Source organism: Haemaphysalis longicornis, unplaced genomic scaffold (genome assembly GCF_048455015.1).
Source record: "Haemaphysalis longicornis isolate Haplotype H1 unplaced genomic scaffold, Haemaphysalis longicornis Haplotype H1 scaffold_220, whole genome shotgun sequence".
NCBI classification, from domain to species: domain Eukaryota; kingdom Metazoa; phylum Arthropoda; class Arachnida; order Ixodida; family Ixodidae; genus Haemaphysalis; species Haemaphysalis longicornis.
Window position 1 is genome coordinate 73,513 of NW_027526302.1, and position 23,680 is coordinate 97,192.

At 48.2% G+C, this 23,680-nt stretch overlaps 1 long non-coding RNA gene across 1 annotated transcript in view; it reads right to left on the minus strand.

The window, feature by feature from the left end:
- The window catches only part of LOC144172472 (uncharacterized), an 86,102-nt gene that overhangs the window by 37,679 nt on the left and 24,743 nt on the right, over positions 1-23,680 (minus strand). The window contains exon 2 of the long non-coding RNA XR_013323019.1: positions 9,548-9,723. This is a non-coding gene — a long non-coding RNA (uncharacterized LOC144172472). The remainder of the gene's footprint in view (positions 1-9,547; positions 9,724-23,680) is intronic.

The window sequence follows — 23,680 nt, forward strand, 5'->3', positions numbered from 1 at the left end:
GCAGCGAGCCGTACGTCTTTATTGTGGACTGGTTCGCCGCGCTGAGCTCGAAAGATGGCAGACTAGGGCCTTGAAGGTGGTGTTGCGGGTAGCAGCAAACGTCGGAACCGCTGTCGACCAGGTAACGCTGCTTCGTGATTTGGTCGGTGACGAAGATGCGACGGCCTCCGGGTTGGCAGCTTGCAGCCGTCTCTACGAGCTGCCGCTGCCGTTTTCCGCATATCCCACGGAACAGTGTGAACGACACTGCCGGGCTTTGTCACCGAAGCGTCGGTGGTAGTAGCACGGACCGTTGATGTCCGGTTGTGGTGACGAGGTGGTGTTACGGTCGCGGCTTTGCGAATGGCGGCGCTGTGGCTTCGGAAGACGTTCATCCAGGTGTTGTTGGATGGAGGTGAGCCGTCGATCGATGTCGTCGATACGGCGTGTAAACTCCGTGGTGTTCAGCGGTGCAACGACAGCCTGGATGGTGGGCGACAACTGCGGCGAGGAGGCCTCGACGACGCGATCAGCAATCTCCGCAAGTTCGTCGAGAGGTAGCTTGACCTGAGCCTGCAGAATCGCCTGGGCGTGCGGCGGGAGCCGTTGAAGCCAAAGCGATGGCAGGAAAGAATCCTGGACTTGCATGTTCCGCGAGCGCACGCAAGTGGCGCAGGAGCTGCGAAGGTTTGCGCTCAGCGAGCTCTGCTGACTGCAGTTGTCGTATCTTCTGGTCTTCCGAGAGTGACAAGCGGGGGATAAGTGCAGTCTTCAGATGTTCGTACAGATTGTCCGTTGGTGGGTTGGCAAGGATATCCCGGACCTCGTTGGCGTAACGTGCGTCCAAGTGAACGACGAAGTAATCGTAGCGGGTCCGGTCTTGCGTGATGCGCGCCAAGGAGAACTGGGCCTCGACCTGGGCGAACCAGACCTCGGGCGAGTCCGCCCAAAACGGCGGAAGCTTGACAGCAACACGCCAAGAAGCAGCGTGCGGGAAGGCTTCTGTAGGAGCTCTGACGTCCTCAGCGGAGCCGGTAGGCACGTCCTCGTTTGCGGGGGCGTTGCGAGATTGTTGCTGTTGCTTGGTTTGTTGCAGTTCCTGTTGAAGTTGTTGTACTTGCTGGCGGAGAGCGGTGAGGGCTTCTGCGTCGGCCATGGTGGTGCGGTTAGTTCGTTTTCCGGGTCACCAGATGTGGGGTGCCGCGTCGGTAGAAGGCAGCATCCCAACGTAAAACATAACTGTTTATTAACGTGGAAGCAGCAGCGGGGCAAGCATGCCGGCCTGCGCTCGAAAGGTTAGAGGAACAATCGTAATCTCGAGCTTAGCGGCTTGGGTTTTATCGACGCCAGTGGTGACGTAAGCCTCCGGCGAAACTGCGGTGTCGCTGTCCCTTATCGGAAACGTGTTGCAGCGAGTGGCCGTGTCACGCTGGGCTAAACAGTGACAAGACGGAGGCTGCGCAGGTTTGTGCGCAGTGGTCGCCACACACTTAAGGCTTTCGTCTCAACATTATAATTGCGAGGTGTTTTGTGCAATATTTTATTGATAGGTCCGGCAAAATACGATATTAGGAGAGGTCAGTGCGTAAACACATGCCTAGGTGTACAGTGTATCCAAACAGTTGGAGATGGACACTCGCCGTTTGGATCGCCGAAAATGACATTGTGGAGAATGATTTGGTAGCACAGATATTTTGTTTGGATACAAGAATCGATTGATTGCGGGTTAATGCGCCGACGCAACGCAGGTGATGAGGCGCGCCGTAGTGGAGGGCTCCGGATTAATTTTGACCACCTAGGGATCTTTAACGTGCGCCGAAATCTCGTACACACGCGCGTTTTTGCTTTCGCCTCTATCACAAAAGCGGCCGCCTCGGCCGGGAATCGAGCCCGCGACCTCGTGCTCAGCAGCAGCATAACGCCTTAGCCACTGAGCCACCGTGGTGGGTCGATACAAGACTCAGACAACACAGTAGGTGGATTATGGTTTTCGCATAGTAAGAGGATAAATGGCGTAAGCTAACCCTCCGTAGTGCCGTAGGGAAGAGGAATGACTTGCCTAGATGTTATCTACTTCACTGGCCTGTTTTAAGCCTTACTAGTCAATAGATGCGCTTTTTAATTGTATTCTCTGACGAAGAATCGTATTCATGAGGACGACGCAGCCACCAATGGAACGGGAGATGATAGGTGTAACATTAAGGGACAACAAGAGAGCGGAGTGGATCAGGGAACAAACGCGTGTTAAGGACATATTAGTAAAAATCAAGTAGAAGAAATTGACGTGGGCAGGGCATATAATGCGAAGGCAAGATAACCGTTGGTCTTTAAGGGTAACAGAGTGGATCCCTAGAGAGAGAAAGAGAGAGATAAACTTTATTTTGAAGCCTGTGTCCAAAGGACTGCTCGGCTTCTTTGTTAGGTTGCAGGGACTATAGTCCTGGCGTGTTTTTAACGTGGTGCACCAGCGTGGTCCAATAGAGCTCTTCAAGCTCCTTAGGGGGTGTGACCCATGCCTCCCAGCAAGTAGGGCGCTTTGTGGCAGGAATTGGTTGCAGGGAAGATCTCAGGGTGCTTTGTATGTTTGGGCATGTCCAGAGGGTGTGTTCATTGTTGGGGTATTGGTCGCAGTGTGAGCATTTTGGTGTGCCTGGAAGCCCATCTATGTAGTGTTGTATGTGTTGTGTTGGTAGCGTGCCCGTTTGTGCACGTCGAATGAGAACAGCGTCAGGGCGGGCGAATTTTCGGGGGTAGGGGAGGGTGGTTCTCTGATCTCTGACGTCCCGTAAGTACTTTCTACGAGTCTGATGCATTTCTCGGCGGTGCTCTTTTGGGTCATAGAAGCGAGGCCACGGTATTGGGGTGCCCGGATCAAAGAGAGCAGCTCGGGCTAAGGCATGGGCCTTCTCATTCCCCTTTACACCTGCGTGTCCAGGGACCCATATCACAGTGGTATGAAGCTCGGGGTGGTTACGTGTGATGCTGGTGAGTGTGTAGCGCATTTGGGGGTGCATGTGATTCTCCCGTAGATTGCGAATTGCTGATTTGCTGTCCGTGATGATTACCAGTTCTGTTTGATCTTGGTGTGCTTCTATGGCGTTTACAATAGCCTGAAGCTCCAGAGATGTTGACGACGGTGCGGGGGCGTACTTGGCTACTGCGGAGAGGACGTCGCTATGAAAAGCTGTCGTTCCGATTTTGGTGTCTTTGTTGTACGCAGCGTCGGTGTAAATGACCGTAGTTCCAGGGGAAAATGTCTTCCTGTTGTAGCGGTTTGCCCTGTCAGCGCGGCGACTTGCCTGGTCTGGACCCATATTTTTGGGTATGGGCTTCACGGTTATGTTGGCTGGACATGACCATGGTGGCGGCTCTGGTGGGATATGCTGGAGCTGCGAGATGTTGTGGCCCAGATCAAGGAGGATGAGACGACCTTGGGGCGACGTTTGTAGTCTTTGGGTTTGGGCGAGGTGGTGCGTGTCAATCTTCTCACTGAGTGTATTCAGCGCGCCTGTGGCATATAATAGGTCATTTTGGGTGAATCTTGGGGTGCCTGTTATGATACGGGTTGCGTTGCGGAGAATTACTTCGAGTTTTGTGTGCTGAGTTTTTGTCAGATAGTAGTAAGGAAGGCCGTACATGATCCGTGAGATAAGGAGAGCTTCCACCACCTTGCGACCTTCATGTTCCTTTAAACCATACTTGCTGCGGGACACCCTATGTATCATGTGGAGGATCTGGTTCGCTTGAGTAGTGATGGTTTTCAGCCAGGTTGTACCGGTGCCGTCCTGATCTATGTGAAAGCCGAGGATCCGTATGGAGTGTTTTCGCGGAATTTCTTTGCCGTTCAGGTGTAGCCTGATGAGTCCCCGGATATCGTTTGCGTGAGCCTTGCGGGAGTTGATGACAACCGTGTATTCTGTCTTCTCAGGACAGCACACCAGTCCAATAGAGGCCGTGTATTGAGTGACTACGTCTATGCCTCGCTGCAGCGTCTCTTCTCGAGTGCCAGGAGAGCCCGTGTGACACCAAAGGGTAATATCATCGGCATAGATGGAATGTTTTAGTCCCGGGATATCATTCAGAAGGAGTGGAAGATCGCGCATGGCTAGGTTAAACAGAGTTGGAGAAAGTATGGCTCCTTGGGGCACTCCTGCTGTAAGTTTGCGGGCATTACTGATGTGGTCTTCTACTTTGATTTTGACGAGCCGGTTAGTGAGGAAATCTCTAAGATACTGGATAGTTCTGGGTCCTAATTTGTTGCGTTTTGCTTTTTCGAGTATTGGCGCGTGAGCGACGGTATCGAAAGCTTTCTTTATATCGATCCCGAGTATGGTACGAGTTTGGGCAGTGCTCTTCACTTGCACTATGTCTCTATGAATGCGGAGTATGGTGTCTTGAGCAGAGACATGTCGGCGAAAACCGGTCATCGTATAACAAAAAGCCTGGTTTTCTTCTAGAGCCCATTCAATGCGGGCCTGAACCATCTTTTCCATGAGTTTTCCTATGCAGGAGGTAAGGGAAATGGGGCGCAAATTCTTAATGTCATCAGGTGATTTACTGTGTTTAGGAATAGCAACTACATGTGCCGTTTTCCACGCCATAGGGATTTGGCCACTTTCCCAGGCTTGGTTTATGTAACCTAGGAGGGCTTCTAAGTGGTTGTATGGTAGGTTCTGCAGCATTTTATACGTAATTTGGTCTGGTCCAGGAGCTGTATTTCTTCGGATGCTTTGTAGGGCGTTTTGCAGTTCATGAATTGTGAATTGCTGAACAATGTCCGTAGTTGATAGATGTGGGAGTGACGTCTTAGGGTACTTGTTAGTAGACACTGTAGTGGTGTGAGGGAAAAAATAATCCAGCAGAAGCTCAGCTAGGTCATCGTTAGTCATTTTTGTGCGGAGCTTGAGCTTTTGAATGGTGTGGCTTGTTTTCTTATTGCCTAGTAGGCTGTTAAGGATGCGCCAAACTTTGCTTGTATGGAGGCGGCCATTCATACTATCGCACAATTGCACCCATTTGTCATTGATGAGCTGTTGCGAATATTTCTGAATTTCGTCGGAGAGTTCCTGAAGTTGTCTGCGTAGTTTTTTGTTGAGCTTGTTTCTGTCCAGTTTTTTTTCTCAGGCTAAGCCGCCGGTCCCATAGTGCGAGGAGATGATTTTCAACGGTCGGCTGTTCTCGTGTCGTCGTGAGCTGTGTGGTGTGCTTGCGTACGGCGTGGTGGATCTGTTTGCTCCATTCCTCTTCGTTGACTGGTGGCTCCTATTCCTGAAGCAGGGTTCGGACCTTGTCCCAAGCCGTAAGGGTGATGGTGCCCATTTGGAATTTGGTCCGTCGGCTGCATTGTTTTGGCCGTAAGGGCGCTAACTCAATAGCAACGATGTGATGGTCACTGGCCAGGTTCTTTTGGGTGTTGTACCACTGTGCATACTTGGGTTGATTGGTCCGTGCAAGGTCTGGCATTGTATTTCTTTCAACGCTATTTCCAATACGGGTGGGTTGCAGGATATCGTTGAGTAGTGTCAGTTTTGCTTGTGTGGTGACTTCTTGTAGTTTGCGGCCTCGTGGACTTGAATCCGTATAGCCCCACGCTGTGTGGCGGCTATTAAAATCTCCAGCAACGACCAGGTGGCTATGTTTGTGGTCGTGTGCCACTCTTTTGACCCAATCGACCGATCCGATGTCCCTGCCTGGTTTCCAATATGTATTAATTACTGTGAGGGGTGCCATCGTACTCGTAGGTTGGCATTGTATGGCCACCGTTTCCTGTGTGTCGGTGTTCCATTCAGAGGTGTTGATCTGGATGGCTGGGATGCTGTTGTGGACCAAAGTTAGACGGCATGCGTGGCAGAGGGCGGCACAAAGTTAGATGGGCAGACGGGCAAAGTTAGATGGGCAGAAGTTTGCGGGGATAAATTGGTCGCAGTTAGCACAGGACCGGGGTAATTGGAGATAAATGGGAGAGGACTTTGCCGTGCAGTGGGTGAAGATAGGCTGGTGACGATGATGATGATGATGATGATGATGATAATGACGAAGAATCGCCTAAATACGAAACATTACCACGTACAATTGATGTGTTTTAATTCTAGAAATAAAATTGTGAGTTTAGTTCTTGTTTTGTGCACCAGTCTTCTCGGCTTTCCGGTAACCCGCCGTCTCAACGGCCAGTTCTTTTCACATGGAATAGCGTCCACTCCCCACCAGAAGGTGAGTTTCCTTCATTACTGTGGGCAAATCCTAAATTGGTACACGTTGTATACTACGTCGATCTTGAAACTGACGTTTTCATAACTTGGGAAACCTAGTTATTGACCGAAAATATAGACTTCCGTGCATTGCCCTCCATCTGCAGTACTATGCCGTAACACGAACACTGATCGTTTCTTTTCACTGATATTATGTTGAGAGATATTGATAGAAAAGTGTTTAGTAATTCTAAAGTTATGAATGGTTGCTCATTGAACGTTTAAACTAAAACAAGTGGCAGGCGGTGGTCCATAGTTGCTTTCCGTCGCTCTTCTTTAAAAAAACTGGTGGACGAAATAGTTGCGTCCGAGACATCTCGGACAACTACTTGAATTCCTCCTCCTGCGCCAGAGCGGTTGACGCGACAGGAATTTTGGTACAGTGTATAAAACATGAAAAAAAGCTCGTTGCACGTTGTGGATCATCTTGGTCGTCACTCTTCTGTAGAAAAACTGATGGCTGAAACAGCTGCGTCGTAGTAATGCCAAAAGTGTGTGCATAATTCGTGAACGCAAGCGCCCTCACCCGAACACGCGCTTGCGTTCTCGCAAGGCGCTTCTCGCAAGGCGCTTCTCGCAACAGGCGCTTCTTGCAAACCAGGTGTTCCGCTATAACACGAACAGTAGCCGCTTGTCTGTGGAATTTGTTTCAGTGGTGTTAAGAGAAAATCATATGCAAATTTTGGAGTACTAAACGCCTTTTATAAGAGGCAAAAGCTCGTTGCTGGTTGTTGATGAGGGCTTGCTGCCACCCGCCATTAGTAGAAGTGGTGGCTAAATAGCTGCTCCCCAAATAATATCAAAAAGGGCGTAATGGCGGTATTCCTAGTAGTCATCCGGTAATCCTAATACTGGTTGTCATAATAGTAATGCCGACATTCCTAGCCTGTAAACATTTTCTGAACAGTGCCAAGTAGTTTGTTACATTTCACACTAAGCTGCATCGGTCTTTAAACAACTGTTAGGTAACCAAGGTGGGCTTCCCGTAATGATACATGGGGCAGAATCGCAGGGTCTGACCGAGCACCTTGAAATAAAACTCAGGTTGGCCCAGAGAATCCTACAGCGAAAAATTCCAGGAGTAACACTTCGAGATAAGAAAGAGCTGCGTGGATTAGAGAACAATTTAGGTGAACGACGTTCTAGTCAATATTAAGCGGAAGAGGTGGTGTTGGACACGCCATGAAATGTGGATGACGGACGACACATGGCTCAACCATTCAACAGAATAGCTGCGAACGAATCATAAGCAAAATAGGGTGAGCCGAAGAACTCGATGGCTTGATTTATCAAAAGAATTCAGGAGCACAGAGTGCATTCAACAAATATTGGAAGGGTTCATTCGTCTAAGTAGGAGCTAACAGGCAGCTTCCGATGATGGCGATAGGGCAGTTTATGCCTACTTTAACTATATATTGCTTTTATGAGGGTTGTATGGGTTTTTTTTGGTTGTTCAATTATAGCCCCACTGCAGTTTTGAGGTCCTGGTAAGCAGTTGTTCTTCATCCTAGCGTTTTTTCTCGCCAGACGCAAACCATGCAGAATTTAGGAAGAAAAGGTATGGTAACCTACTCGGTGTGTTCCTGCATCTGAGCTTAAATATAGTTATTTGGTATGCTTCCTTGATGTGGGAGTTCATGAAGTATGCTTAAGTGACTTCTATTTGCATATTTAAATGTTTTTTTATCTTTAGTACCCAAATTAGGTCCCGCTAAGTTGATTAACACACGTTCTTTGACCTACTAGCGTAAAACACTCATCTTTCTTTCACTATCAATTTACTGAAGTATATCGCAGTAATCGATGACGTTTATTCTTCGACAAATATCCTAACAGTTAACTATACACAGATAAAAATAAATCAACTATCGTTGTGGTATGTGGACTCAATGGTAAGGCATTATTGGGAAAATATATACTTATGCTACCCCAGTCGTTCTGCTGAACTCCTTCACATTTTTGTGCTAATTAGGAATCGATACTCAGCTTACATTTTTGCCAAGCAATGTAACGCCGTAGGCCCGCAATGTTGGATACCCGAATTCTTGTTGACCACTTGTTGACCACTTCCAATTTCACGGCAACAACAGCATTGTATTTTTCGACAATTGTTAGTATATAGGAAGAAGCAAGCTTTGTTCACAATGAGAGTGTACTGAGTAGAACGGTGTATTCGGAACGCTGCACTGCCACCTTCAAGTGCGCGTTGTGCGTACTCAGGGGTCAGGAATTCTTGTCATCTTGTACTTACCAACGGAACTGATTGCTATTTAAACTATAAGCTCGCCGATAAAAAGCGTCCATAGAACATTTCTAGTCTGAAAAAAGCGAATGACGGAAAGACCCAAAAACATTTTCTGCAGAGGTCCAGTGATGCAATGAATTCCGGTTCAATGCTTTCTTGTTTAAACATTTGGCACAATTTTCTGTTCTACAATATTGCTGAAAACATTTAAGGTTATCAAAATGTGTGTCTCCCGTCGGGAAAAGGTAATCTGGAAATTCTCAGTCAACAGATCCTACGTCGTACGCCCCTTCATTTCAACAGTGTTAAGAATACTCTTGGCACATCACTTCTCTACACGTTGACTTGAAAGAAACAACTTTGTATCAGCAAAAAATAAACTTCGGGCACAGGAACGAACGTCTAAATGGTTCATAACATATGAAAGTGTTATGAACGGATGGTTTAAATCAAAACGTCCTAGTTTTAACGTTCTGTGTATAACAGGCTCCACGATATTTCCTATTCACTGAATGTACGTTGTTTTTAGATGCGACGCTGAGAGGAGCATCTCTTGCCGGCGGCCCTGTCCTTCCTCCGTCGTCGTTGTCCGCGTCCGCACAGCTGCGTCTCTCCTCCGCTCACCCCCTCTCCTCTCGCCGTGATAGCGCGCTGTGCGCATGTGCAGCGCCCTCTCTCTCCGCCGTCTCCTCTCCTTCGGGCGCGCTGCGCATACAAGCGGAGTGTCGCGCTCCGGCCGGTCTCTCAGTCGACGGCCTTCCGCGCTACGCTTGCTCTCTCTCTCTCTCTCTCGCATTACCCGACGATTGCTCACGCAATTCGAGTAATCGACCAAACGGAAACGGGCAATGGAACAACCTTGGTGTGATGCGACGCTGCGCGTCGCATCACACCAAGGTTCCCGCGAGGGGAGGTGGGCGTAACTTTTATCTGTCTCCTATCCAGCAGTTAAAGCACGCTATGCTTTTTTTCTTAATTTTACTTAATGAAAAAAGTTGCGGAACATCTTTTGCCTGTTTTTTTCACTACACTACCTAGAAATAGTCTTAAAATATCGGTAAAAAGTTGAATTCACCTTGGTACGGAAGACCGCAATGAAACCGGCGGCATCCAATACACTTTAGCTCGATAATAGGTCGCCATCTCACATCCTGTGCCAACAAAAACTGATTTAATGCACATCCAGTTGTCTCTTATCCATTTGTCTTTGGATACCCTCACCAGCACCAAACGTTCTTCACCTCCAAGCAACTGAAACAAGCAACGAAATAATAGTAAAAACGCTAGCTTTAACGCCAGTGATGACAAGTCACAAATGGTCGTAACATTCACATCATGGAGAAAAGCTTGGATATATACGCCTCTTTACATGAATACTTTATGTGCTTGCGCTTCTGCGTAGCTTCCACCATGCGCATGCCGTGCTTATGATACTTGCGCTCATTAACACAAAAACACACCGGAATATCAAAATTTCAATTCAGTGCTTAATAAAAGGGTGAAAATTTTTCTGTTGTGGAAATACACAAATGAAGTCAATTTAAAAGACTCACAATAGGTGCACATTTCAAATATATTGATTCTATAACGTAAAACGGAAACAGTTAACGTTGTCACCTGATTTAGAAAACGGGTCTCCTCGCATATTTGTAACACACCATGCCCCAACCTGGAGAACAAAATTAGGCTAAGGGGGACAACGGGGTCAGAATTCTCAGTCAAGAACAAGGTGAAGCAGGGACATTCATATGTCACTAATTTTAGCGCACCACCTTAGGCCAAGTCAGGGCTTGTGGGTTCCGGAAAACTAAAAGAGATTGATTTTCTAGCTGGCAATATATGTTTTTCCTGAATACGAGAATCCGTTTTAGATTTCGAGTCCGTAAGGTGTTTTCATTTTTCTTATACTCCCGAAATAACTGATGGTTCTTCTGGCACAGTAATCTTGGTAGCACTACTGATGCTAACGATGATAGTCTTTCTTAGGCTATCTAAAGGCGAAAAGTTTGGTACTTCTGTCTGACTGCCTGTATCTCGGTTCAGGTGCCGGACAGTAGTGAAGGAATGCTTATATACGACGTATATTTAAGGCAGTACCACTGCTGCTAAATCCCCTGGCACGGCCAATATGTGTCTACAGTACATGAAACCTCAGGCGAATTTGAGACAAAATGTAAGTATATAACCCAAGTGTACCCTGCGTGCTTTATTTAGGGGTGTAATTTGGGTTGGGTTTCACGAAAGGAATGCAAAAATATGTGTTAAAAATGACACTAGAAGGACAGAAATAAGGAAAGCAAAAAGAATGGAAATGTAGCTCGTGCAGTTCCAGCCAGAACAAAGAAAAGTTAAAAATCCACTCAGTACCAACAAATGACGCGTGTTTCCTGGTACTTCAAAATGATCCGAAAAACACCCGCCAGAAAAAAATTGACTATGAGGATTTCTCAGAAGCTCCTGTTTTGGGAAAGATGGTAGCGGAAAAAAATTCGTTCCATTGCACTCTGGGAAGGTGGATGACCAGAGAAGCTTTTTAGCACATGACATAGAGGGCACACAGCATTTAGACGAAAGGTTTGAGCAAATTTTGTTGCACTCGAGCAAGTGTGGACGGCGGTCGTCTCTAAGAAAGAGCTTTGCGCCTTGCACACTATACGTACCAGGACTGGGCAGAGATACTTCAAAATGTATTCTGGAATACAAATATCACGACACAGGTGTTGGCGCCTAAAATACAGATACTAAGATACATTTAGGCTTGACGTAACAGGATATTTCAGAGATACTTTTGCAGGCATAGAAAAAAAGTACTCTGGTTTGACGGTCACGTTGAATCCCACGCCAACACAACGGGCATGTCATCTGTAAGAGTGCGAAACCTATATCTCCGCCTGCCCACCCTCCTCTCCCAACCCGTGCACGCATAAGCAGGCAACCGGTCCTGAGCAGGTGCTTAGAAGTGAAAGATACTGTCCAGCATGTCGCTATGAAAGACCGTTAAGCTGAACAAATGATATTGGCCCATGTCGGTGTTCCAAGCGGGACAGTTGCTGTTCATCCGGGAGGGATTCGCAGCTACACGACCAGCTAAAACTTGAGGCGGCTTCGGCTTTCCATGATTTTCGCGCCCATTCACGATTCTGTTTGCTCTGAATCTTTTTAAGTTTCCGCTTTTCGTCCTCAAAGCTACCTACATGCGTCCGTCCCATAGCGAGTTAACACCTCGATGGCTTCGACGTTTACACTAGTGGACACACATGGCGTGTTCCTTTCGCTACCCAGTCGTAGGCATCTCGTGGTCTGTGGAACACACCAACCTAGACTTAAACCGCTGGTTTACGGAGGAGAGCTGACTGGCGCATTGAGCCATGAGACTTCCACGTTTAAATCTCCCACCACCCCAACGGGTATGTCATCGGTAGCGGCATTAAGCCATGCTGTGCGTGCGTGCCCCCTCCTTTCATCCCCAAACCGTCCACGCCTAAACCGGCAATGGGGAATAGGCGCCTCATTAGGCCTGAAATACTCTGGCGAATGGAGAGAGAAAGACTTTACATGCGACCGTACTAAGATCTATTATTTTCTTCCGCCAAAAGAACTATGACAAGCTGGTACCCTAATATTGCCGCACTAAAATTCAGCATGAACTGTGAATTAGCCGGAAGTTTTTTCTGATTGGCTTTCAATTTTGATCACGTGCTTCCGGTTGACAAAGCGGTTCTGTGTGCTTTCGTAATTTTGACGTTTCCGGACGTTTCTGGAACCAGTTCTAAAGTTTGCCTTATTTCTCTCTACAGAAAGCGCATAATTCTTGGTTTACACTGAAAAACTTTAGGAAAAGCAGCGAGCATGACCACGCAGGCCTGTTTCTTCTATTCAGCAACAATACGGCTTGTATATCACGCCCTGTCTTTAATTGGCTGAGAATACGTAATTTAAAGAGTTGGCGGGAACGCCAAAGTCGCACCTTAGCAACTTCAGCTTGCCTAAAAGTGACGTGATGCTACGAAGCAGCTTGAAAATGGCGGCTGATGTAGCCGTGAAATAGGGCAAAAAATGTCGCAGACCTTCCGCGCTGTGAAATCCCCGTGAATTCATAACAGGTGCAGTTTCGCACCACGTGCAGTTTAAGACTGTTTTCTAGCGAAGCGAATAATAGTTGTGACTGTTTCCAAGTCAGGGATAACGGCGCATAAAAATAACACCTCGTATTTTGTTGTTATGTTTGGCAATAAAATAGCAATTATTTGTTAATTGGGCGAGGTGGAAGTTGAAGCGCCATTACAACGGCCACAGCTACATATTCGGCGGCGGCAGCTTTTCGGCGTCTTTATCCCCATTCGCGCTGGGGTTGATTCTTCGCAATTATCTGATACCGGCGCTACGGCCGCCGTCATCCGACTGCTTAACTTGTGAAAGTGGTGGCGAGGCGAATAATTGTTCTTATAACCGTTGTAAAAGAGGGGTCGGCGGTGTTGAGGAGGAGCCCCACAGCGGCGCCGAGTAAATCTGCTTCACCGGAATGAAAACTGAGGGAATGAGACATCTACTGTTTTGAAGTAAAAGCCTACACGGATCGAACAAACTCGGTGTCGTGCGCCGTATCAGCCTCCAGAACGATGGAGGGAAATCGACTCGCGACCCCGGGAGAGCACGTAACCGTTACAGGGGTTACAGCATTCAGTGGATACCTCTGCACTTTTGCTCGCGGGCGCCGGCTTGCCGCCGGAGATACCGACTCGAACTTTCTTGAACTTATGCTCCTGACAAATAGCGCGGCGCGCCACTGAGGGGAAGGCCGAACGCTGTTGTACAGTGGATGTTATCTGTGTGTGCCACTGCTTTCGGGTGAAGTGAAGAACATACGCTGCGCGCCGTTGGAAGCTACTGTTACGAATCGTCTGTGCGTGTGCGTGTGAACGCAGTGCGCATGCTTCGACAGCGCACGGCACGACAACGCGTAGAGATGCTTTCCCACATACCATTTAAGCTGGAAGTGGAAGGCCACTTCCGCCAATCGTGGGAGTCCGAAATTGCGGCCTGGCCATAACCTTTGGAAGGACCGTTTTTGGTGGCAGCGACGGCGGCCTCCTCGCCATGGGGTGAGCGTCAATTCCCACCCAATCGCTTCAACGCCCCCTCTCAAGCTCCCAATCGCTCCTGTCATGTGGCCATAAGAGTGGTCACGTCGGGACCAAAAGTCAAGTGAAAAAGATCGTCTCGTCACTTTTACAGCAAAGATGTATTCCTCTACCCTCCAATGGTTTCATCGCCGTGGGCAAAAACGATCTCCGTGGGCAAAAACGCCATGGCACTAAGGCCTAAGGCGCTAAGCGCATGAGTCAGGCAAATCACGCAATAGCATACAGCTCGAGAATTTAAGAAAACCGCAAAACAAGCATCGACACAGCATTACGGATGATAGGGCGTGTGTGAACAATGGGACCTCCCCACCATGTGTTCCTGGTAAAAATTATGTTTGCGGATTATCTTTAAAGGCTAGGCAAGACTAGTGCCACTATGATAGTGCAGTTCTTGCAACAGAAGCCGAGCGCATTCGTCAGGCTAGACAGGACCCAGCATTTGCCGCATCCTTGGGCGCACTACTGCTACTGAAATGTTGTTACGCGCTCTATCTTTGATTCGTATGCGTAACGACGCCAGTCGCACGCAGCCGCAATGCAGGGAGAAAAAGGATTCGAACTACTAAAACGCATAAACAACAAAATGCCGGCGCCTATGAACCGTCGCAGTGTGATAAAATGTCACGTAATGCGAACTGACCAATGATCAGGGCGGAGGCACGGAACAACAAGAGAAAAGGGGGCCGATACTCCGTACCCTTATCTAGTAACACTAGCGGAGACGACAACAAACATTTCATGCCCTCCTCCATTACCATTTGTAGTGGTTCACAACAGCTTTGCTGTACCACGGCCGTACTGGAGGAGCGGCGAGCGCGCACTTTCATGAAAGTGCGCGCCCACCGCTCCTCCAGCCCGGCCGTGGCTGGACATCAACTCTCGCAGGGCGGGAAGGCGACCAATTTTTCGTTATAATTGTTTCACCCAAAATAAACCGAAGGCTGTGCGCCTTTGTGCTAAGATTTACGGTCGCCTCGGCGTTTGTTTGGCACCATAGCTTCTTCGTCTCAACGTCAGTGCTATCAGCGTGCGACGACGTTTTCATGGCTGGTTACATAAGCCAAATAAGTGCAGCGTGGATCTGATAAGGTTCGGCGTCGTGTTGTGTGCTGTCTTTACCCAGCTCAAGGGTGAAGCCGGCGTGCTGAGCCCTCGTCAGCGAAACGGCGAGCACGACGACACGGATCCATCTCCTGAAGTCTCGAGAACAAATTTGCCACCAGTAATTATGCACTCCCTATCCTACAAGTCACGTTTCCATCAGCAATAACATGCAACAACGTGCCAGACGAAGCACACTACACGAAAATATGCCGTGCTGTGATGTGGCGGAATCTGAACCTGGCAACGTTTAACGTGCGAACCTTATCTAGCGAAGCAAGTCACGAGGTGTTGTTCGAGGAACTAGAGGGCATTAAATGGGATGTAATAGGGCTTAGCGAGGTTAGGAGGGCAGGCGAAGCCTTTACGGTGCTGAAAAATGGACACGTCCTATGTTACCGTGGTCTAGAGGACAGAAGAGAACTGGGAGTGGGATTTCTAGTCAATAAAAGCATAGCTGGCAACATAGACGAATACTATAGCATAATTAGGCTCAATAAGAGGTACAAGCTCAAGGTGGTGCAGGGCTACGCGCCCACATCCAGCCACGACGACCAAGTAGTGGAACGCTTCTATGAAGATGTGGAATCAGCAATGGCTAAAGTAAAAACGCAGTATACCGTAGTTATGGGGGACTTCAATGCTAAAGTGGGCAAGAATCGGGCTGGAGACAAGGCAGTTGGGAACTATGGTCTGGGCTGTAGAAATAGCAGGGGGGACCTACTAGTTGAGTTTGCAGAACGGAATAACCTACGCATAATGAATACCTTCTTCTGTAAACGGGAGAGTCGGAAGTGGACCTGGAGGAGCCCGAATGGGGAGCACAAAAATGAAATAGACTTCATATTATGCGATAACCCTGGCGTCGTGCAGGATGTGGAAGTGCTCGGAAGGGTAAGGTGTAGTGACCACCGTATGGTAAGATCTCGAATTAGGCTAGATTTGAGGAGGGACCGCAACAAGCTAGTACGAAAGAAGCCGATAAATGAGCTAACAGTAAGACGTAAAATATAAGAATTCAGGATCGCGCTGCGGAACCGATATTCCGCCCTTAACGAGGAAGCCGAGCTTACGACACAGGAAGCCAGCGACAACCTTACACGCATTCTCACGGAGTGTGCAGTAGACGTCGGGGGCACTATGGCTAGACAGGATACTGGTAAACTTTCTCAGGAGACGAAAGATCTAATCAGGAAACGGCAAACCATGAGAATCTCTACCGCAGCTGACAGAATCGAACAAGCCGAGCTCTCGAAGTTAATCAATAAGCGTAAGACAGCTGACATACGGAAGTATAACATGGAGAGGATCGAGTACGCTGTAAAGAACGGAGGTAGCCTGAAAGCAGTGAAGGGACGTCTTGGCGTGGGGAAAAATCAGATGTATGCACTTAAGGATAAGCAAGGCAATGTCATCACAAATAGGGATAAAATAGTCACAGTGGCCGAGGAGTTCTATAGGGATCTGTACAGTAGCCGGGACATACAGGATAATGCCGAACGAGACAGTAGTTCAGAGGAGATAGACATCCCACCAGTAACGACCGAAGAAGTAAGGAAGGCTTTGAAAGAAATGAAAAGGGGCAAAGCACCTGGTGAGGATCAGATAAAAGCAGACCTCTTGAAGGATGGCGGAGAAATTGTACTTGAAAAACTGACAAACCTGTATACGCAATGCCTAATGACCGCAATGGTACCGGAATCTTGGAAGAACGCGAACATCATCCTAATCCATAAGAAAGGCGACATGAAGGACTTGAAAAATTACAAGCCGATCAGCTTACTGTCAGTCGTCTACAAGGTATTTACCAAGGTAATCTCTAACCGAATCTCTGCAACCTTAGATTTCAGTCAACCTAAAGAACAAGCAGGGTTCCGTAAAGGTTATTCAACAATGGACCATATTCACAGGATCAATCAGGTGATAGAGAAGTGCGCTGAGTATACTGTCACGAAGACAAGGACGATGCAGTTGTGTTGAATGAGAAACACGTTTATTGGAGCGAACTTGTGCTCCCCTAACAACTCAAAAGAATACAGAGGCGGCGCAGCAGCGGTCAACAAAGTGACTTGCACAGGCGAGTGTCGTCGAATCGAATGCCCCGGCGTCCGCACTGCAGGCTTTTTATCTTTTGGCGCGCGTAGTTCTCGAAACGTCGATTCGCGTCGAGAACATAGTAGATCCAAGAAGATTATTCTGGGCTGTTCACGTTAGATCGGAATGTTCTCCCTATCACAACAGATAACACATGCGGCACAGAAAGAAAGAATGGAACACGCGCTTCCCTTGGCGCAGAGATAACACAGACCGGCGCAGCCGGGCGGTAAAAGCAAAACACAAATAAACAAACCCAATGTATGGTTCGCGGCAATACTGAACCCCTATATATAGCCTTCATAGATTATGAGAAAGCATTTGACTCGGTCGAAACCCTAGCAGTCATTCAGGCATTACGGAACCAGGGGGTAGATGAGCATTATGTAAGAATACTAGAGGATATCTATAATGGGTCTGCAGCTACCATCACCCTCCATAGGGAGAGCAGTAAAATACCTATAAGGAAGGGTGTCAGACAAGGAGACACAATCTCTCCAATGTTATTCACAGCATGTTTACAAGAAGTATTCAGAACGTTGGATTGGGAACAGGTGGGAGTAAGGGTTAATGGAGAATACCTCAGTAGCCTCAGATTTGCTGATGAAGTTGCCTTGCTAAGTAACTCGGGGGACGAATTGCAAAGCATGCTTTCCGCACTGGGCGAACAGAGTAGAACCGTGGGCCTGAAAATTAATATGCAGAAAACTAAAGTAATGATCAATAACCTCGGGACAGCACAGCAGTTTGAGATAGATGGCGAGGCAGTGGAAGTGGTAAGCGAATATATATACTTAGGCCAAGTTGTGACCCCAGATCCCAACCATGAGGCAGAGATAATTAGAAGGATCAGAATGGGGTGGGGTGCATATGGCAGACATTCTCAGATAATGAATAGCAGCCTACCATTGTCGCTGAAGAAGAAAGGGTATGACAGCTGCATCTTACCGGTACTCACCTACGGGGCAGAAACTTGGAGGCTCACTAAGTGGGTTCAACTTAAATTGAGAACGACTCAGCGGGCAATGCAGCGGAAAATGATAGGTGTAACATTAAGGGACAAGAAGAGAGCGGAGTGGATCAGGGAGCAAACTGGTGTTAAAGACATATTAGTAGAAATTAAGAAGAAGAAATGGACGTGGGCAGGGCATGTAATGCGAAGACAAGATAACCGCTGGTTATTAAGGGCAACAGAGTGGATCCCTAGAGAAGGCAAGCGTTGCAGGGGGCGGCAGAAAGTTAGATGGGCAGATGAGATTAAGAAGTTTGCGGGGATAAATTGGTCACGGTTGGCACTGGACCGAGGTAATTGGAGAATAATGGGAGAGGCCCTTGCCCTGCAGTGGGCGTAGATAGGCTGGTGATGATGATGATGATGATGATGTGGCGAATAGAATTGGGTGCCTATGATTGTGTGCATCGGGGCATAGAGCTCGACATGGTATCACATTGTGCTTGTGATTGCGGTGATGGTGTAGTACATGGTAAATACGAAAATGAGATGTGGTCTAGTGGAGGGTGTTGCGGCATATGTCCAATTCCACGGTAGTATCGTCCTTCATGTCAGCTCGCTCAGCAGGCTTGCACATGTAGCGATAATAGCAAACAGCTGTAGGATATGGACTTCGAGATACAAGTGCCACACATTTACATCGCCTATTTGAAAAAGCGTGAAACATAAAACATAAATCAGCGGGAAGCGTAGCGTATGCAAACATTGAAAATATAACTCCGCATTTCGCACGGCGTGTAGCCTCAGCAAGTGGTGAGCCAAGCTTTAGTGCATCTCCTGCAGATGCGACTGCTCTACCTGGCCTAATTACACCCAGTGATGGCACAAGACGAGAGTATTAGCGGATAAGCCATCCGCACTGTCGCTGTGTTTGGGTGTCCCAGTATTTCCTCAGTGCAGGAACACACCCAGCTAACCATCATCAGGAATTTGTAAATCAGAGCAAAAAAAGGCCATGTTACTCAAGTTGCGAGTGGCTGTGGTTCTCTATCCTCGTTTTCACAGCCAGGCCTCCTGATCGTAACACATTCCCTTGTGCTGTTATACCACCATTGCTACTATTTATCGGGCCGAGTTTGTGTTGCATATAGACTCAGCCATTCAACTGAGAGAAGGGTGAATCACCTTCGCAAGCCTGACCCATCCAGACGTCAAAAGTCACCTGTACCCATACTCTAAGCCGTACGTTGGGCGGCCGAAGCTATAAGCGTTCTACAGAACAATATCACATGTGTTCACTAGTTCAATCAACACCTTGAGGTGCCTGATGCAACAAGAAGATGCTTTGAGTCTGGCAGCATATCCATGATCATGGTTCAAGATCTCTTTACAGTAGTTGCAAGAGCACAGCCTGACTGACCGCAACCATTTTGCCGACCACGTTTTCCCTTTCCCTTGCTTGAATGCTTGTCAAGTAACTGCGTTCGGTTCCTGTTGCCTTCGTTAGCTCAAAAATCTCTGTCCTCTAATTTCTGATACATCTCGTCCCGGCCTTTCACTGTTTTTGCAGATTTGCGATCTCGACCGGCCGACCTATGGCCAAGGAGGGTGCTGATCATCCACTGTGGGACCAAGGCCATTGTTGGCCGAGTGTGCATTGAAGGTAGTCTATTGATTGTTGACCTGTGTGAGTGACTGCTGGATGCACTGCGTACGAGTATACACCAACTGTTCCCACTATCATTTTCCGCAATGTCCTTTTTTTCCTTCATTCCACCTTTTCTCTCACTTTCTTTTCAATCCCTTTTAAGACTGCTTTTAAAGCAAATGTTTATACCTCTACCTGCCAGCGGTTTTTTCATGCCGTGCGGCTCAGGAAACTCCCAACGCGGCTGGGGATGAAAACGGCGTTTTGCACTCACGGAGCACAGTGTAGATGGCGCGGTAATAAGGGACCATAGTTCCCCGCACGCAAGTGAGTGCTCGCACCGGCGGGCGGGCCGGTGGGATGGCTTTGTCGTCTGCTTCAGCGACGGTTGTTTATGGCCTGTTCTGGCGTGTTTCATGTCCATTGCGTGCTTCCATCGCACGGCTTGACTAACTTTTTCGACTGCGTCTACTGGGTAACCCGGACCCGACGGAATTAAATGGTCGTACGGCCAAGACCGGTTAAGGATTCGTTTGCAGAGCGGGAAAACAAAATGTAGAGACCACATACAGACATCTGGCAGCTAGAGAAACGCTACCTTTTGAGCACTGCGTGTCACGAATGGGACTCCGTTTCCTAAATTGGTGAATACCAATTCGGTTTTTTAACAGGCATTACAACATGCAAAAGATGCAACTGAATCTGACCAATAGAGGTTATAAAACTTCCCTCAGCTTTCTCGTAATTCTCAAACTTACTAAACTAACTAGTTTAAATCGGTAAAAATAGGAATTACTAAGCTCACATGCCAGATTGTTTCGGTGTCTGCGCTTTTCTCGCGTGGTGGTGTAGCCCTGATGTCACGGGTCACCTTGGTAAAAGAATAAATTCCGTACACAAAAAGATCAAGCTGAGGCGAGACTAGGTAAAGGTAAAGGTATTGAGAAGGTTAGAAAAATAGACAACAAAAGTGTTGGAAATACAATGCATACAAAAAACCTCAAATGGCTTTCAGTTCTCACACTACAATAGTGTCCTCACGCTAATCTATTGGCCCCTATAGGTTTTTAATGGCCATTTTCATACCGCACTTTTTGTTGTTGCGTTGAACCGGATCGTTGCGGCAGTCGGGTGTCAATTGTCGCTAAGGTGGCTCCGTGAGCGCAGGGCCGTGAAAATGGTTACGGGGCCAGTGGGACGAAGCCGCTGGTGCGTGTGTGCCCGTGCAAACCGGTGCTGAGGCCAGCGGAGCGGAGCCGCAGTTGTACAGGGGCACCCGCGTCGACTGCTTGAGGAGGCCAACGGGGCAGTCCCGCTGGTGCCTTGATGATTCCCAGACCTCGGGTCCAGCCTCCTTCGGTCGCCTCGAACCACCATCTCTCCTCCCACCTGCTCTCCGTGGTGGTGGCGGTGGTTCGAGTGAAATGGCCCGTACCCACTCAGGGGGATTGGCAAGGAAATGGGCGCCTTACCGAAAGAAATTATGTAATTGTTGTAGGGAAAGAAAAATGTTTAAATATTAGAATGGATTAGCAGTAGATGACTAGAAAAAGTAAGGAGATTAGAGAAAGAAATGAAAAAGGTAAAAAGGAACACCATTCAATGAAAATTGGAAGGAAGAAACACGAAGAAAGTGGTACAGGCGAAGCAGTGAGCTGGGCGCGCATATAGGTGACGAGGGAATCCATTAAGGTTAAATGATGTCTAGCACGGCAGACGGCCTGATTCCAGGATGAATGAGAGCAACGCACTGCAAAGATCCACGTGGCAGAATCCCAGTTCCTTCGCCCCGAATGACAAAATAACTGTAGCAGACAGCGGGAGGTTTACCCGGCTGCATGTACGTTCAAAGTATTTTCGTCTTATCGAGGGGAACCATCGGCAGGAGGAGAAATGGTGGATTGTTTCTGGTTCTTTGCCAAAGGCGCATAACGGTGACAGGACCAGATTAGAGCGGGGCAAGTAATATTTTATATTTGGCACGCGAGAGCGAAAGCTAGTGAGGGTGACTTCGCAAGCTCGCGACTGCCTTATGGTGCACCTACGAGTCTTCGTAAGCAGAATCAGGCAGACTTTGAAGTAAGGACAGCCTACGGAAGCGAGCCGAAGTTATGAGGGAAATTGGCGGCAGAACCTCCACTACTGGACCGCCCAATGCCATTCCCGCCAGAGCATCCGCCGATTCCTTAAGCCAGATATGTACAGGCGTCCACAGAATAAACCGGACCAAGCGAGCGGCACGCGATAACTATCGGTGCGACACCTTGCGGACCAGCGCCTGCTGTCGAGATAGCGGAGGGTGCATGCGTGTCCCTCCCTATAGTTTGTGCATGTCAGTTTCCTTGATGTCGGCTGCAGCACTTCGTTCCTGTCGAATGCGACGCGCCTACCGAGCGGGCGTGATGCTTGGCAGGAGCCGGCAGCGTGCGCCATGCGCTCATGCCGCGTAACTGTGCGTTCATCTGAGGATGTTCGTTCGCCGCTCTTTTTATCCTTTTATTGATTGGAAGGAAACTGGCGTTGAAGAAAGGCTGCGATAAAGATTCACACATGACTGAACCAGTGCTGGTCGTTATGCGACGAACACAGTTGATAGCAAGAACTGAATACAGCGAAGGTTTGTTCAGTTCGGAACAAAAAGAAAAAAAAAACATTGGTGATTGTCCGATTGGTTCCCCTGATTAATTGTGTGTGAAGTTTCCGTCGTTTTCGATAACTTCACGAATGCGTAGGGGGAGCGACTCATCAAGCGACTTTATGATTTCGGGACGGGAGCGCAGGCGTCCCCATTCAGCTTCCACTGCCTACCACAACTCGTCCGCCGCGCGACCGCAGTCATTTCGTTTACCAGGATTCATCTTCATTATCCCCCACACATTTCCTATAGGATTTAGGTCTGCCCAGCACGGAGGCCACCGCAGCTGTCGCACCACGTGGTCCTCGAGCAGTGATCTCACGGCTCGTGCTGTGTGGACAGGGCTTCGGTCCTGTTGCAGGATGAAACACCCGTCCATGAACGGGCCGTCCAGGACGTAGGGGAGCAGACTTGTCGAAATTATGTTACAGTACTGGGAAGCATTGAATGTCTGACGAGGGGCCCCAGTTGTCCGCACTCATTGCGCCTCCCACTGGAAAGTACGCTTTGGATGTAGCCGGGTTGGTATCTGAAAAGTGAATAAAGCGAACTCGTATTCTAAATACAGAAAGACATTCAGGAAAGATATCTCCGAGGAAAGATATCTCCAAAGATATTCGGAGGGTAAACAAGATAAAACAATAAAGGGACATTCGCGTGTTTGATAGTTTATATCGATTGAAATTACTGGCACATTTTTTAGCGGGAGGCTGCACCCCCACTGCCATGTAGGCGAACAGTATCCTGTATAAAACTATGACTTCAATTTAATCCGCTTTCCACAGCGAGAATTACAAAATTCCCCGTTAGCCGATGCGGGTTACCTGAAGTGTTTCGTAAAAAAACAGTGACAAGAAACGCTTCACAAACGGTGCTTATAAAACTACGATTAAAACGTTTCAAATGAACCCAGGTGAATAAAATTTACATGGACATTATATATCAGTTGCTCCGAAATATAGTTATTAACAGGAAGTTATGCATTGCTAGCTTTAACAATTACGCTTAGCGTTGCACTTGGGAGGAATGCGCAGCAATTGTCACATTAAACCGTGCTCCCTATTTGACCTCTTACACTGTAGTAGTTTATGTATCGTCTAGAATGCACATTACCAGCTACGTTTCACAGTTCAGTTTCGTACCTGCAGCTCATCGGACGCCAAACACGCCGCTGTTGATCCCAGCGAGTGGAGAAAGTCGATTCGTTTGTGAATATAACTTCCTTCCACTCGTCCGTTGTCCACTGATCCACCGCCCGGGCGAACTCCAGCCTTTCCAGCCTCTGGCAGTCCGTCAGGTGTGGTTTCTGCGCTGCCACGCAACTCCCGCGTCCCGCCTCCCTCAGTCATCTTCGAATTGTCTCGCGTCCTCACTGTCCTCACTGTCCTCACTGGTCCTCACTGGTGACTTTAGGCCGCCCGCTGCGCTCTGCGTCAATGAGTCTGCCCTGATCATAGCGGTAAGCTTGAATAATGCGGCTTACAGAAGTCCTAGACCTAGACATTCAGTCCTAGACATTCAAGGACATCTCCTGTAGAATTTCTTTTGCAGACAGGAGGGGATCTGCCACAGCGGATGCGACAATCAGTAGTTCCTGCTCCTCACTGGTGACTTTAGGCCGCCCGCTGCGCTCT